We start from the raw sequence: 14975 nt of genomic DNA, 5'->3' as shown, positions 1-14975 counted from the left end.
GCACTGCTAGCACTGCTGGCAAGGTGGCCTTTTGCAGGGCTGGGCAGAGTTTGGGGCCCGGGGTCCCTCCTCTCCGTGGGACACCAGGGTAAGCAGCCCCTGTGCCAGCCAGGAGCAGAGGTTCTGTGACTCTGCCCTGGGCACAGGGACCTGCCACTGTCCTGAGCTCCTGCCGCGGGTCCTCTGGGGCAGGTCCTGCTCTGCAGGGATGATGGGCGCAGCTGGGGGGTGGCTGCAATGGGGGGTGGCTTCCAGTGTGCTCTGTTGGTCTGCCACACTGCAGCCAACAGAGCTTCTGGAAGGAGCCTCCTCTTGTGAGCTGCTGGAGCTGGAGCTGGCGCTGGCCACAGAGCCGCTGCTCTCATCCCTGACAGGACCAGAGCACAGCAGCCTCTGGGCCTCCTTGCTGCACAATGACAGTGAGGAGGCCATGGACCAGAGGGTCAGTATGAATGACTCAGTTTCCTGATAAACTGTGCTAAGAAAACCCTGCATCCCTCCTGCCAGATCTAAGACACTCCAAGAAATCTGTTGGCACATTGTTTGCATTTTGAACAATTGTCTTATGAGTGCTTTTGATTGTTTTTGTCATTTTGTGTTGATTCAGTTGATCCTTCAGAGAAGCTTTCCTAATAATATAAAACACGGGGAATTGTGGAGACCCTGGGGGGCCATTCCCTGGTCTAGGGAGACACGAGAAGCTTCCCTCAAAAAGCTGTTAGAGCCCATTGGCTCCTTCCCCTGTTCCTGTGTCTGCTCCTGTGTTCCTGAGCCACACCTTCCCTATTCCCTGAGTGCCCCCCTTATCTTTGTACTGCCCCGAGATCAGGGTCAGCCCCCAGGCCCCTGTGGAGACAAAGTGAGACCCTCTGTGCGTGGGTGCTGGGACCTGAACATCTCCCTGCACAGCTGAATAAAACATCTGTGGAGATGATGCAAAGGTCCTTTTTGCTTCTTTACCCTGGACTATGCTAGCAGCAATTCAGATTGCTACAGAGGACAAGCTGCAGTACTGGCACCAAGATTTTGGCAACTTGACCATAGGCACAGAGGGCGTGCAGGATGCTGCTCTATGAATTCTTTAACCAGCCATCTCTGGTGCTGGCATATTCCCTCCAGCTTCTGGTGCAGCCAGGGCCACCTTTGGTCCAGTAGATGACATTGTTATTTGAAAAATTCGGCCCACACCTTGGGCAGGAGGCCATCCACAGGCTCTGGTCCTGCAGGCCCCTGCTCAGCTGGGGACAGTGTTCCCCGTGGGGAAGATGGAGCAGCCATCTCAGGGTCTTGGGGGCTGTTTTCAGCAAGGTGGCCAGGCTCTCTCCCTGCTGGACTCTAGCAATTGTTTGGGGGAGCTGATGGCAAATTGTATGTAGTCCTGTTCATCCTACTCAGAAAACCTGACAGCTTCTATCATTCTTCTGCAGAGTGGGCACGCTGGATTTCTCTTTGCCCACTGCAGGATGCAGCCCAGGCAGAACTGGTGGTGACAGGGCAGAGAAAAATTCACAGTCTTCTTAGTGACCTGGCAGATGGGGCAGCTCCATTCTGTCCCCATGGCCATGTCTGTCTGTCACAGCAGGAGGGAGGAGCTGAGGACCATGAGCTGCTCTCATTTGCAATCTTGCTTGGCGAGAGCCCAAGCTCAGCCAGAGGGCTCCAGGCTCTGTCAGTGCCCAAACATAAGCAGAAAGGGATGTTGTATCACAATCCATTCCTTGGTGAAGGAGGTCCATAGCAGCCTCAAGAGGCACCTCAGACACTCAACAGTCAAGGCAGTGACATATGGACAGGACACAGATGGCAGTTCATGGCTGGGAGAGCATTCGTAGACATATCCAAGGACAAATTTCCCAGGAACGCTCCACAGCTCTGGGATCTGCACATCGGCTCTGTCAGAGGCTTCAGCAGAACAACCAAAGTCCTAAAAAGCAGCTTCCAGACACTTTTCCTACCATCCTGCCTGAGTAGCTGGGTTGCTTGCTGCAAAACACTCTTTTTCTCCTCTTCCCCAATGCCTGTAGACACTTGCAGCCAAAATAAAAAGCTCCTGGCCCTCTGTGTGATGTGATAATACAGTTTTTATATTTCCATGCTGGGATGAAAGAAAGCTGTGCTGTGGGTCAGGAGAGGCCAGGACCCACTTGGCCTTCCTGCAGGCTGAGGCAGTCCCAGCAGACATCCTGCTGCTTTTTTGGGGAATGTGTGAGGTGGAGTGGAGGGGGTGACAGAGAGGCTGAGATTGTGGAGTGGAAACTCAGCTCCAGAGTGGCAGTGCAGACTCTCCCTGCTGAATGCCTGCTGGGGCTGACAAAGAAGGAAAATGCCCCAATAACAGCCCGGTGGCACTGTGTCTCAGGGACAGGTACAGGGAGGGGACAAGAAACAGCAGCATGGCCCGGTCTCACAGCTTCTAGGAAGCAGTGACAGAGGGGCCTCATGGGCCAGAGATTTCAGAAAGGCTGTCTTCTTAAATGGCCACTCTGAAACCCCTCTCTTTGCCTCTTGGGTTTGTGAATGCTTTTGACAGCCACAGCATCCTGGGGCAACGCGTTCCACGATTTCATTAAATACTCCTTGAAAAGCTCCTCTCATTGTTCAACTGAGCTGCCAGCCTGGTCATTTCAGAGGCTGCTGCCTTGGTGGAGAGAAAAATCAATCTTCTGCCTTTCAGGGAGCTGAAGGAGAAGGGACTCTTCAGCATCCAACACCTGGCTGGGTCCCATTCAGAGGTCCTGCTTTGTAGACTTCGTGAGGTTTGCTTGGCACTTACCAGCGAGGTGAGAACATTGCTCTGAATTGTCCCCCATACTTGATACACAGTGAGTAGAGTAGGGATGAGCTTGTTCATCTCCATGTGTGCTCAGGGTCTGCCTTCATTTCTGGTTTTAGACCTGAGATTTCCAATGTCTCTCAGCTATCTGCAGGATCTGTGGGCACATGCAGCTGTATTTACTGGCAGGTCGGGTATCTGACACTCATCTTTGAGTGTGGTGCCTTTATAATGCAATGTGCAAATGCAGAAACTGAGACACTAATGCTGTTATTTGCCAGAGTCCCAACCTCTGCCCAAGTTGTAATTCAACAGTGCAAATGAATCTGTAGAGCTGAGCCTGTGTTTTCTGTTTCCTGGCTGAGTGCTTCAACTGCTGGTGTTGCTTTTTTGCTTTTTTGAACAGGAGCACCTGACTCTTTTATCTTTATCACTTGTGCCTTTATGATTTGAAAGCAGCTCTTGCTTTGATTTTCTAGTAAAAGGGCCTAAAATCAAAGCTGTGGACATTTTAGAAGGGTCAAGTAGAACACTTAATGAAATTTTTATTTTAGGCCTGCAGTGAGCAGGTCTGAGGCCAGAAATTGGTGCCAGAGTAAGTGCCTTTCTGTGCTTGTGCTCTCCTGCTCTCCCTGTACTTGTATGTTCCTCTGGACACAGTGGGATGTGTTGTCATTTCCTGGGACTTCTGTTGAAGGCAACTGGTTTTCTTTCCAAGGTGATTCTTATGTTTCCCCTCATGATTTCCCCAGGTGACCAACCTCCGTTCCAAGGTGTCCTACTCTGCCATTGTCACTCTGGGAGAGCTCTTTGTGACCTTGAAGAAGGACATGGACTCTGAGGTGGATGAGGTTGCTCGGGTCCTTCTCCAGATGGTGTCCAACTCCCCAGAATTTGTTCGGAAAGCAGCCAGTCAGACCCTGGGGATCATGGTGGAGAATGTGACTCCTGCACGAGCAATGACTGCTCTCATGGACATGGGAGTCAAGTAGGTTCTTCTTCTTTTAGTGATGTTCTTCACCTTCGTGTGCGTGGGAGGGAGAAGGGATGAGACAGAGAATGGGAATGGTGGGAGGGAAGGGTCCTGTATCCTGCATCTTCTGTGGACTCAGTGACTTGATTCTCTGACCAACCTCACTTCTTTCCTCTTGTCACCTATTTCTGCCCTCCTGCAGCCTATCAGTTCTCAGAATCACAGAACTGTAGAATATGGGGAGTTGGAAGGGGCCCATCAGGACCATCGAGTCCAGCTCCTGGCCTTGCCCAGAACAGCCCAAGGGTCACACCAAGTGCCTGAGATTGTTGTCCAAATGCTTCTTCAACCCTGCCAGGCTTGGTGCTGTGACCACTGCCCTGGGGAGCCTGTTCCAGTGCCCAACCATCCTCTGGGTGAAAAACCCTTTTTCCTGATACCCAAAGTAAAGCTCCTCTGACCCAGCTTCCTGCTGCTTCCTGGAGTTCTCCCAGCCTGTCAGATTTTCCTAGATGTGGTGATCAGTGGGGAAGTGAAAGTGCCTGCAAAGGCCAAGGATAGAGCCTTGTGCTTTTGTGGGAAGAGGGACAATTGCAATTGCAGCTGTGAGCAGTGTTTGGTATTTCACAGCACTAACCACAGAGGCCCTGGGAAAACTATGGCTCCTCATGATGCCATTAACTTGAGAAATGAGGAGGGTCCTTGCTGGGGCGTGGAGCACATGGGGGATAATCTGCTGGGTGTGGCCCAGCCTGCACAGCAGGTGCAGCTCCTGCCAAAGAAGCCTTGTATGACTGTCCTGGCCTTAGAGCTCTACTTTCTATTCAAACTGATGTTTCATGTTAGCCTTGAGATGATGAATCACTTTACAGGCACCTTCACAGGCTGACTGCCATGGGACAGTTGAAGCAAATGCTGCCTTAAATGTTGGTGCTGGGCCTGATAGCTCCCAAGAGACACTCCCTAGAACAGGACAACCTGGCTAAACTGCCTGCCACCCTTTCCTCAGCTTTGGAATAGGGTAAAACATTCAGATGGATCCGTTGCCAAGCCCCACAGAAGAAACAGGCTGCATTGCTGGATATTCTGCAACTTCACGGCCCACAATGTGTTTTCCCTGCATTTGTTGTTTTCCAAAGGTCTGCAGATTTGGGGATAAATGGGTGGAAAGAGCCTCAATCCTGCTGCAGCTCTGTGTACTGGGTGCCCTCTGATGGTCAGCATGAATTGTCCTTAATCTCTAAATTATTCATATGTCATCTATTTCTTGAATCTTTCTCCGAGTAAATACTGTGAAAGAAATTGAGGATCAGACAGTGCAGGGAGACTGAATTCCTCCCTCTTCCGTGCAGGCAGGCCTTGTGTACAATGCTAACTTTGTGTTTACCTGAGGACAGAACCTTCTGCAGGTGTCTGAAGGTGCAGGGAGAGCCCAGGCTCCTTCCCCCAGCAAGGGCAGGGAGCAGGCTCTGGCCAAGGCCTGTGCTGCTGCTGCTCCTGGTCCCTGTGGCCCAGGGTTTGCTCTCTCCTCCCCAGCAGCCGCCCCGCCCCGGTGCGGCAGTGTGCGGCCCAACTCCTCCTGTCCCTGATGCAGACAATTGGAGTCACCAAGCTCGCAGGCACAGCCTGGGCTGAGAGGCTGGCACACGTGGCAGGGAAGCTTGCTCAGGACTATCACAAGGACACAAGGTAATGATCTTCATTTCACCTCCTAAAACAGGAAAACCCTTTTGTGTCTGGCTATAAAGGTGAAACCACACAAGAGTGGAAACTAAAGGGAATATGAAGTTACCTCATGGTGTGAATAAAGGTCGTAGAATCATGGAATATGCTGAGTTGGAAGGGACCCATCAGGGTCATGGAGTCCATCCCCTGGCCATGTGCAGTGACCCCAAGAGTCACTCCATGTGCTTGAGAGCATTGTCCAAACACTTCCTGAGCTCTGTCAGCCTTGGTGCTGTGACCACTGCTCTGGGCTGCCTGGGCAAATGGCTGTACTGGGAAACCTGAGGTTGGCCAGCAAAAAGGAGCATTGCCAACTTTTTCCTGTGGCTTGAAGGATTCTTTACTGAGATCAAAAGAGCTCAGATCAGCCAGTCCAACAGTCTTGTTTGGCCTTAGGTGCACAACACAAAGCCAAAGTGTTGGCTAATGTTCATCACTGAAGGATCCCAAAAATCCATTTCTCATTAACTTCAGACTTTCCTAGAAATATTTCAGGGGTCTTTAGCCAACATATTCAGTCTTTCTAAACCTGTTCTGCAGATTTCTAGAATGCTGTTATCTGTGCCTCAGTGAGCTCCACATTTCTTCTTGAAGAAAACTGTGGTTTCCTAGTGGCAAAATCAACCCAAACCACCTAAATCTCCTTCCTTTGGGGATTAAATTCCCATGAATAGCTGCCAAGAACACCAGAGCAACTAGCTGTCCCTGTGCATACACATAGTATAGAATAATCAAGAGGATGCATGAGGTGTTTTGTCCTGGCTTCCCTGCCAGTTAAAGAAAGGCAAATTATTGTGCAATGGCAGCAAGACACTGCTAAGAGGCTCTTACAACAAAGCAGATGTGTTTTGCTTGTTCCCTGGGATCCTTTGATGCCACAGAAGCACACCCCCAGTTTCAGAGTGAAATGGTATTTTTCTGTTGCTCCACATTCTCCTCCAGCCTCTTGTGTTCAGCTGACAGCACTGTGCAGTGTCAAGTGAGGTAAATCTCCCTCTTTGCTGAGTAGGTAATGTCTTCTCATGCAGGGATTGCACCTGATGAGTTTAAGGTATCAGCCTCTTCTGTTAACACTCTTCCTGTGTTTGTTCCCTTTTTTTTCATTTCCTTCCTGCCTTCCTTCCTTAGGCATTATGGACAGGAGATGGTGAAGATGTTGCTCACTCATCAACAATTTAAAATGCTTCTGGAACAATCTCTTTCCCCCCGTGACCTGGAAGATATTCTGACAAGAATTAAGAAGGAAGTAAGTGCTTGGCAGGAGAAATGTCTCCTTTGTGCAAGTATTGCCACTGCTAATATGAGATCAAACATACCCAATCTGTCTTTAGCTCATTCATCTTCTGCTGAATCATTTTGCTCCTGGGAATGAGTTGTTGATCCTCAGCCTGTTCATCAGCAGGCCACAAAGGAACTGATATTATTAGGGACAAAGTGGGGTTTTGAATATTTTCAATATTGGTCACAAAGAGGGAAGGGAAAGAGGAGAAAATGGGTTTACATTTAAGAGTAACCCCCACCATGCTCTCCCTACTCTGCCCCCTGTAAAGCAATTAAGTGAGAATTGTGCTTCTGAAGATAACAGAGTCTTTGCAAAGGACACTGGAAGTAGTAGCGCCAAGAAAATTTCCAAATTTACAAAAGATGTCCAAGTCAATCCTAGTTACTACAATGACTGTCTGTCTTTTGGGAATGCTGCCCTGCTGTCAAGCCCTGTGGAGCTGGAAGGAGCTTGGTGAATTCAGCAGCATCCAGTGGAAAATCCTTTGTTTGTTTGATGGGGGGGATTTTATTTTTTTTATTGACATTTCAGAAGGGAGCCTGCCTTTGTGCAGGCACAGGGAGAGTGAGTGTTGAACCAAATCAACTTCCAACACAATGGGCCAACCCCCAAAGAGTCCAGTTTGTTCGGCTGCTTCCTTCACAAACACTCATTGCCTGCCACTTTGCATTATTCCCATTTATGCTCAAGACAAAGGAATTTGGGATTTTAGACTGCTGCTCAGTCTGGTAGCACCCATAACCTGCCTTGGGCTATTGAAAACAAAGAGTTGGCATCACTCAATCTCTGCTCTGTTTCCATCTGTAAGTTAGGAAATGTTTCCCTAAGCCTTGGTAGCAGTGATCCTGGTTCTAACTTGTGTTTTCAACAGGGAATTTCCTGTTTTATATTCTAAAGATGGATGGGGTTTCTCTATGTCTTTGTAGGGCATGGCAAACCAGAAGGCTGAAGGCCCATCTGTCAAGGAGCCGGTGAAGGAGAGGAACGGTGGCTCAAAGAAGCCCCAGGCCACATTGTCTTCTAGCAAACGGTACTGAGCACTTTTGTCAGATGAGACAAAGCACATGACAAGCTTTACATGTCTCTTCCTCAGGAAAATCTTCCTGGAAGACATGACCAGTGCCACAGATTGTTTCCTTTCCCTACAAATGCTCTAGGATAAAAAATGTCGACTTCTGCATTGTGCTGAACACAACTTCTCTGGAGGGGTTTCCACAAAAATGGAGAGACAAAAAGACACCCATTGGTTGCAGCTCAGACGATGCAGTGCAGTGGCAAGGGCAGTGTTGTGGAGGCTGGGAGAGGGCCAAGTTTCTGCTGCCTGACTTGGGACAAGTAAATTCAACCAGGGCTTTTTTTCCATCTGAGTGGAGTCTTTTTCAGATGGGTGTTTTGATGAGAAATCTCAGTCTGGATGCAAGATGCCATTCCACAAAGATGCAGTTCTCATCCATGGGGTTTGGCCTGGCTGAATCATGGTTTTCTTCCCCTCAAACAGTACCAAGTTTGAGTAGTAAGGAGCAAGGCAATTTCTGAACAACTTCAGTCAACAGGTGTCTGAATGTGGACTTTTTGTCTTGATATTCCTGTCCTTCATGTAACGTGCTTGATGGACAGCATGTTTGGTTTATTTCCCCCTGTGCTGCAATCAGCATTTAAGACAGGAATTTGCTCCTTGCTGTCTCTTCATGCCACTGGCAGAGCTACTTGTACCTGTTCTCCTCTGATAGCAGAGGGGATTTCTTTAGCTCTGTCCTGCTCAGCAGAGGCAGGAAAGTGACCACATGCCTCAGTAGCACAGCTAGCATCTTCCTGTGCTCATGGAAGAGACAGGTTGATCAGGAGAATTGTTCCCAGTGGGGTTGTTAAGCTGTGCATCTAGTCTCTAGGGAAGCAAATGAAATGTGAGTGTAGTTCTGGCATGTCAGGCTTCTCTTTTTATCTCTGTTACTGATTTTCTGAATCCTTCAAATATGGCCCTGTTTATCTGTTCAGATGCATCTGAGCTGCTTTTCCAGATTGTCATGCCTGGTTGTAGAGACACTTCTCCAGAGTGATGAGTTTCCTTATTGTAAGACACACACGTCCCATATGAGGAGGCATTTAAACTTGGAAGTAGTGTCTCTCTTTCTCCACAAAGCAATGTGACCTGTGTGCCCTGGCAGCCATCTGAAGATAGATCAGATGCATCTCATCCTTGGTTTTCCTGAGTGAGCAGTGCTGAGAATGTCACTTGCAGATTGTCTGCCATAATGATTGTCATGAGGTCCATGTTGTTCTTCAGAGCCTGATGATTTTCCAGCTTGAAATCACATAATTGGGAAAGCTGCTCAAGATGTTTTGCTCACAATTAACTGAAGGTATTGTCTGTGGCTGCAGCTCTCTCCACAGAGAGCAGCAGGCACAACTTTCCCAGGCATTGTCCTGGGGAAGGCTGTGAGAAGATCAGAGAAAAGAATGAGAAACAATTCTTAGCTGCACTTGCTGCACCTCTTGTTGTGAACATGTGGAATGTGTTATGGAGATTTGTTTACCAAAGGGTAGTTTCTTAATTGGCCACTTAATTAGTCAATTGGATTCAATTGACTAATCTGGTCTGTCTGTATCTGACTGTCTGTAAGGGTGATGAGTTTCAGTACAGTATAGTATAGTATAGTATAGTATAGTATAGTATAGTATAGTATAGTATAGTATAGTATAGTATAGTACAGTATAATAAAGTGATTGATCAGCCTCAGCCTTCTGGAATCATGGAGGCAATGCTAATTATTTCCTCGACAGGGATGCCATGCTATGATAATGATCACCACCAGGTCCTCATTTGGTTTTATTTTCCAGGGTGAAATCTCCCTCTGATGGGCACCTCCTACACCGTGCAAAAGCCCAGGTCACGTCACCTCCAGCTGTGGAAGAAACGGAGCTGCTCCAGAAGCTTTACCATCTCCTGGAAGCCAAGGGGTTTCAGACAAGGATGGAAGGAGTGGAACTCCTCCAAGACCTGTGCAGAACAAACCCCCAGCTCATCTCCACTAACATTGTCCAAGTATGTAGGGTATCTTCACTGCTCCTTTCCTTTAGCTCCTTTCCTAAGCCTGTAGCAGCAAAGTTAATTCAGTGTGTCTTGGCACTCTGTCCTGGCTGTTTGGGACATGCTGGTCCCTCTTACCCAGACAAATGTAATTCAGGTCCAGGCTTCAGGACAAGTTATTTCAGTCCAGCTGTATTTGTCTGGCAGGTGCCTATTGATGCTGTTCATCAGATGATGGCAGAATTTTCTGCTATTGTAACTGCTGCTCTCTCCTGCTCTCAGTTGGGTGAAGTGAAGGGAATCCAGCCCCTGAAAGCAAGGCAATTGTTCTCTAGACCAAAAATGGGTTTGCATAGGGAAGAGAGGTATCAGGCTTGGTTGATTTAAACCCAGTTGTTTTTTTTTAAAGAATACTTCTGTAAACTCCATCTTGTCTTACACAGGCACAGCTCTGGCTACTCATTTCCATCCTTGTTCCTATTCCTCTTGGTAAAGACAGTGCTCACCCTTCTTGGGGGTCTTTTTTACTCTTTGGAAAAGGAGGAAAACAGTGAAGGACTCATCTCTGCCTTCTCCTCCCAGTAGCTGCTTTTTCCCTTTTTCCAGGAAAAACTGCCTGACAATGAGGCTGTTAAGGGACTGAGCCTGCTCTAATGAGAGCTGTACAGCACATGACATTTCAGAAGTCCACCTGTTACTTAGAGAAATGGTCTGGATGCTGGAAGAGTTGATCAGAGCCCTGGTCTTCTCCAGACACAGGCTCTGAGACAAACAAAAGAAAACTTCTATCTCCTCCAGCCATAGTTTTGGCAAAATCATAACTGCCCTCAGTACTTGAGGCAACTGTATAGAAAACCAGGCATTGTAAACATCTGCTTCCATTCAAAGCAAAGGTACTCTTTAGAATTAATAAATGGAATTGATTTAATGATTTAGAGATGGAGAGAAATGCCATAGGAACTATTCTGTCCCCAGCCAAACCTCCTAAAAACAGAAGAAAATCTTTCAACCAGCATGAGGTTGTGCCACCATTCCAGTGAGTGGCCCACAGGAAAACAGTGCAATTGTGCAAGGGAGTGCTGACCTGAGAGAAAGGATCACTTTCATCTTTGACATTGCTGACTGCTACAGCCACTCTTCAAACAAGGACATGTGGATCCAGCTTTCACATTGCTTGTTCTCTTCACAGATTTTTGATTATTTTGTCCTGAGAATATCTGACAGCCACAAGAAAGTGAAGCAGAGGGCGCTGGACGTGCTGGCTGAAATCACAGGAGCCCTGAAAGATGCCCTGAACCTGGTGATCATTGGTTTGGTGGAAGGAATAACAAAGAACCTGAATTCAAAGGATGCCAGGGTTCGTGGGGCAGCTGTGAAAGCACTGGAAGAATCCATTGCTCATTTGGGTAAGGCTGAGCCCTGGCAGGGACTCTCCTCAACTTCGTCTCTGTCTCTCCTGCACAAGAGAGCGCTGAGTGCCTTGACAGCTGCTCTTGTCTGTGGAACACTGCAGCTGACACCCACCAGAAGCTGTGCAGCTGCAGTCCTTATGCACCATCCCCAACAGGCTGGAATGTGATCAGCATTTCCCAACAGTCCCAGGAGCCCTTGGCTCTGTGCTGCTTGTCTGAAGAGCAAGTCCTGGGCTACAGCTTTGCTGCAGTTCAGAGGCAAAGGGGGTTTGGAGTTTGCTTGGGCCCTGTCTGATTTCCCAAATGAACAGCTTTGCTGTTGGCATGAAGGGACACTGACCCATCAGAGCTTCTGCAGAGCAGCCACCTGCAAGGCTCTACATTAGAGGCATCAGCTGCCTATTTTCCACTTTTCTTCTTTGTCTTCTATTTTCAAAGGGGAACTGATGATTCACCAAGTTCATTTCTTTAGAACAAACAGGTATAAACCCAGCTGTCAATGATGCCTTGCTCCACATGTTGTTTTGCATGGGGCAAGATGGCCACAGCAATTAACTACATAGGCAAGGGCTGCTCTAAATTCCTCTGCCACACAGATTTATGTCAGCTCTGAGAATGCTGCACTGGGGAAATATGCCTGGAAAAAGGAGTGTTGAAGAGGCAGGTCTTCAAGGGGAGTTTGCACTTTCTCCTCCCCAGTTGCTCTGTGAACTCAGGAACTGCCTCAGTGCCTTTCTGTGACCCAAGTATGGGCTTCTTCCTTTTTGCTCTGGGATGCAAAACCTTTTCACTGCTTCCATGTGACTGAACTCTTGAGGTCCCTGATGTGAGATGTTTTAACACAGTTCCTGCTACAGCAGACAAGTTTGCATTTACAAATGTGAAAGGAGAGCTTTTCTTTTGGAATTTAAAACCCTGCCAAGGAGGCTGGAAGGAATGAAGAAAAGGATTCAAAACCCAGCAGAAATGTACTTGATTTTATAAAATGGGGTTGGCCCTGCCCTTTGCCTCCCCACTGTCCTTTCTCCTATGACCTGAGAAAAGTGAGCAGAACCATGTGTTTCCCTTGTAGATCAAGTGTCACTGCTGAAAGAGTTCAGCTACCAATGGAATCACCTGAGTGGCCAAGCTCTGCTGGATGTCACCGAGCGTATCACAGGTATGGCCTCCCCTTCTAAGGCAAGAGCTCTGCCCAGGGAGTATTGACAGGGAATGCCTGTGAACAGACAGCAGAGCAGCTCCTCCACATCAGGAGGTGCTGAGCTTGTCCCTGCTGCCCAATAGCCCAGGCAGGTGGATTTGGCAGGTTTGCCCTGGCTGCTGCAGAGCTGGGCAGCATCTGAGATGGGGGCAGCGCTCGGCCTCGGGGCTGAGCTCTCACTGAGGCATCTCAGAACCACCTCCAGCAAAGGGAGGGGCTACAAATACCCCAGCTGGCTCCTCTCTGGGAAGCTCAGGGACATCTGTGATCTTTGAGGGGAAATGGTAGCAAATGCTCTTTCAGGGCATCTGTTTTGTCCTCACGGAATTCTTGTTTTTCTCTTGGAAAGTTTTGAGGCTGAACCGTGCAGAGCCTGGGGGTCACAGCTTAGGTCAAAACTCAACAGAGGCATCAGAGGCACGGGTTTAGTGCAAGGCAGCCTCTGGGGCACAGGGACAGAAGCAGAGGGCTGAGGCTCCCTGCCTGTGCTGTCCAAGTGGCCTTGGACTGAGCCTTTCAGGGTGTGCAAACAGTGTCTGCCTGTGCCAGCACTGTCCAAAATGCTACAAATGCAGCTGATAATTGATTCCTCAGAGGAGTTTGCTATGTCAGCAATAGCTAAGGAATGGAAAAAGGATAATCTCAATATATAGAAGAGAAGACAATTGATAGCCTTGCTTTACCTGGGGCTAAATCCACTGCTAATGATGCCAGCATCTTTGAATGCAAGGTTTAATACACTTTGTGTCTTCATTAGGAATCTCAAAAGGGCATGTTCAGCGATTGGGAATGTCAAAGGCCCTTTAAAGAGCATTTGAATAAAGTAGATCTCCAGCAATAGGGAATTTAGTTTAGCAGTTCTTTTGATCTCTTTTTCAAATAAAGGAATTAACCATAAATTAGGAGTACTTTAGAAAGAGCAGATGTTCTCTCTGAGATTTAGTAGGAACAGACAGCTGTTCCTCATGTTCAGTAGTCACCAATGTCTTTAATTGCATTTAAACTCAAATGAATTCCCACTTTAAAATGGGTACCATAACCCTTTCCTGCTTAGCAGAATTGGTTTTGGGTACTTGCAGGAGCTCTTTCAATGTTGATGACTGCTGGTGCGTTAACAGCATTGAGAAAATGAAGTCTCTTCCACCACAGAATATTAAATGGCTGCTAAATAACATTTTGTCTGATCAGAAAATAAGAATGGTCTCCAGAGCATTTCAGGTTTTGATCTCTCAGCCAAATCTGCCATGCAAGAAGCCTGTTGGTAGTAACTTTTTGTCTGTGTTTGATACAGTTCAGTTCAGAAAATGGGCAGAGAGATTTCAGAGACAATATGAGAAAACACTTGTGTTTTGGTTACATTTCAGTCCCCTGTGTAGCATTTTTCTCTCTCTGTGCCCCTATTCCAGTGGACATTATAAGAAAAAATGCCATTAACGTTGGGAGGGGAAGTGGCATTAAAATGTGGAGATGCCCAAATGCCACAGCAATGGGGTCTGGGTAATTCTCTAAGACACCCTGAGGTTTGAAACAGCTCTTTGTAGGAAGCCCCAAAAGCATTCAGCCAAAGACACCAGCTGGTCCCTGATGTTTCTCATCCAGCTGTCAGGCAGCAGCCATCTCTGGTGGGCTGGAGTTTTGAGGTGTGTTCTAATCCTGCCCTTTGCTGTGTGCCACTGAGCCAAGGGAAGAGCCAGATTAGGCATTTGGCACTTGACATCAAAGGTACAAAAATGGAATCATCCCTTTTATTAGAAATCTCTCAATTTCCTTTCTGTGGTGCAGTTCCAAATCTTCAGGGTGGGGTTAGACAACTTCTTAATGGAAATAGATGGCAGTTGGACATTTCATTCATTGTTCATGCAGAAAGAGATTGTGAAATAATTTAGTAAAGGTGCAAAGTCTGCCACAGGGACAAGGCTCTGGTTGGAGCAATTAGTCCTGAGGGGTTGGTGGTTCTGTTTCCAGGATGATCAGCTGCTTTGCCCGTTTCTGGATCAAGGGGCTCTGTGTGCTGTTTTGCTGACCTTGGCCAGAGAGGCTTGCCAGAAGCAAAAGCAGAGGTAGATGCTTGTTTGCATTGAGGTTGTGGCTAAGGAGCTGTGTCTCTGTCCCGGCAGTGCTTGTGCAGTGGGTCCATGCCAGGAGCCCTGCAGTCGTCCAGCGCGACGCCCTGCCCGTGCTCTGGTCCTTCCTGGAGAACAAGGCGCTGCCCGTGCGGAGCGCCAATGTCCGCACCGTGGCCACCAAGCTCGCCTCTGCCCTCTACAAGGTGATGGGCACCCAGCTGAAGAAATGTGCTGCCAGCAAGCCTGCACACGTGCGGGAAAACCTCTCCAAAATGCTGGGCTGGTGAGGGCGAGATGTTCTCCAGAAAGCTGAGGAAGCGCTGAGTTGGACACCTCTGGATTTGCCTTTTTAGCTGTGCCAAAAATGACCAAATCCAAAGGAAGGGTTTGCATCTGCCCCTGCTCTCTCCATTGCCCTTCCTGGTCATGGCATGGGGGGCCTGGAGCAGCTCCAGATGGAGGACAAGGTGAAGGGAACCATGGCTCAGCCTCACACAGAGGTGAGGGGGGAGCTG

This window comes from Agelaius tricolor, unplaced genomic scaffold, assembly GCF_023055355.1.
Source record: "Agelaius tricolor isolate 1412-34295 unplaced genomic scaffold, bAgeTri1.0.p SCAF_48, whole genome shotgun sequence".
In the NCBI taxonomy this organism is placed as follows: Eukaryota; Metazoa; Chordata; class Aves; order Passeriformes; family Icteridae; genus Agelaius; species Agelaius tricolor.
This window is presented reverse-complemented; position numbering follows the sequence as displayed.